Below are 2,264 nucleotides of genomic sequence, written 5' to 3'. Positions count from 1 at the left end.
AAGTTGACTTTTTGGTCAACTGTTGACCAAAATCAACCCTTACACTTTTTCCCCCTAAAGCTAATTTTAATTTCATTTTACATCCATATGTGATTATATATGAGCTTCCATGTTACTTCACAAGCAAGAAATCCCATGCCAAACATTCATAGCAATTCATGAACCACTTCCAACCAATTCAATTATTCATAAATTAACCTGTTGATTCATATAACATTTCAATTCAATTTCAGTTCAAATTACATTTACACTTCAATTTCAAACTTCAATCCGCATTTCAATATAATTTCAACTTTAACTCACATTTCAAATTCGATTCAAATTACACCTTTGTTATACTTTTGCATTCAAACTATAATCCACTTCTAATCATATTTCCAATCCAAATATCTTCAAACTATATTACAATTTACAATGTTTAATGCATAAACTAAAAGAGAGGCCAAGCCAATAGCCAATACAAGTCGACATACATATTCCGAACTCTCAAGACATTCCAAGCCATGAGCTTCACAAGCACTCTCGATTTAATTATAACCTGCAAATCGATTAATGAAAAGCATGTCAATGTCAACCGTAACTCATAATAGGACCGAACTCTCAAGACATTCCAAGCCATAAGCTTCACAAGCATTCTCGATTTAACTATAACCTACAAATCGATTAATGAAGCATGCCAATGTCAACCGTAACTCATAATAGGACGTTAACCATTTAGTCAAGACAATGTATTCAAATAACCTTTAACTATGCCACTAATTCAAAGTAATTCAACAATTAATTTCATGTTTTCATCAGTTTAAGTTAGCTAATAAACCTAACATTAACAAGATTGATAAGGTAGAACTAATGCCAAACCAAACTTATCCGTCCTGCAAATTCATAACAGAACCAGATTAATGGCAGACAAGGCAATTGCAGTAGGTGCATAGCCAAATCCATCTCATTGACAGAACATTTGACTAACCATTAAGGGATTCCAAACTTAACCGAATTCAAGATTCATATTCAAACTAATCACTAGAAAATTATAAGCATAACAGGTTTTTTTCCAGCTAACAGTAGCAAGCATAAGTTTCCAGATTATAATAAGCATAACATCGTTTTAAAACCGGCAGTAGCAGAACTCATGTTAACAAGCAATAACAAAAAATCCAACTTGTTCAGTTTTTTACTCATTTGAATCACTAACAGAATTAACAAAATTTCACATTTTCAATGTAATTTAAGTTAAATTTCATTAATATTTAACCAGATTTTGAACAGAATTACCAACTGCACAATAGCCATAACTAACCATAGCAGCAGGAGCATTCTGCTTGCATTTCTAGCTACAACCGTCCGCACAAGGCAGCAACATCAAAACTGTGACGTTCCACCATAGTCCAAACATCCCCATTTATTGCCATGATATGCATTCATGAGCATTCACCTGCATTCAAACACGTCAAAACAGAATCCCTGCAAATTCCATTTACAAATCTAGCACATTTGGAATCGAAAATCAACATAGCACCTTACGACTACTAATCATTCATATAAGCAACTAACCCCAAGTTCTACTAACTGAATCCACATGGTAACTAACATTGAGAGCTCATGACTAGCAATAATATAATCATCTCAATCTCACTAAATGAATACTATTAACTTCTAACTAATTTTCGGATTTCAGGGGAATTTGAGAGAAATTTCATTGCAATTTCTAACAGATTTCATAGCTAACTCCTAACCTCTAACAGAAACAAATCAAAGGCCCATTCTGGATCCCTCAATAAATCCCAGTTTGGGTCTGCCCCTTTTTCACAAGGCCCATTTCCAGTTTTTGTATATCATTTTCTTGTTTTTGTGTTTTGATAATTAGTTTCTAATTAGAAATTAATTAAGATTTAGAATAGTAGAATATTAGGAAATATTAGAAATAAATTAGAATTTTAGAATTAATTAGGATTTTTAGAATTTGATTAGGAGGATTAGAATTTTAGAATTGATTAATTCTCTTGTGATTTCTAGAACTTAATTAGGTTAATTAGAGTTTAAATTAAACTAATTAGGAATTTATAATGGATTAGGATTTTTAGAATATAATTAGGTTATGATTAGAATTTTATGAAATATTTTAGAATTCTAATTAGGTAGAATTTTAATTGTCCTCAACCATTGTGATTCTTGTATAAACCTTGATTTGATTTTATGAGATAATTTCCTATCCACCATTAATATGATCGCTTAGCTTAGAGTTTTACTTAGAAATTTCTAATTTC

At 31.2% G+C, this 2,264-nt stretch overlaps 1 long non-coding RNA gene across 1 annotated transcript; it reads right to left on the bottom strand.

Annotated features, from left to right (window-relative positions):
- Positions 1 to 283: 283 nt before the first annotated feature.
- On the bottom strand, positions 284 to 1,720 carry LOC127129193 (uncharacterized). The gene is made up of 3 exons (XR_007806208.1): positions 1,552 to 1,720; positions 1,298 to 1,432; positions 284 to 538 (listed from the first exon to the last, which is right to left on the bottom strand). It is a non-coding gene; the product is annotated as an uncharacterized LOC127129193 (long non-coding RNA).
- Positions 1,721 to 2,264: the final 544 nt, after the last annotated feature.

Source organism: Lathyrus oleraceus, chromosome 3 (assembly GCF_024323335.1).
Source record: "Lathyrus oleraceus cultivar Zhongwan6 chromosome 3, CAAS_Psat_ZW6_1.0, whole genome shotgun sequence".
NCBI classification, from domain to species: Eukaryota; Viridiplantae; Streptophyta; class Magnoliopsida; order Fabales; family Fabaceae; genus Lathyrus; species Lathyrus oleraceus.
This window is presented reverse-complemented; position numbering and strand designations above follow the sequence as displayed.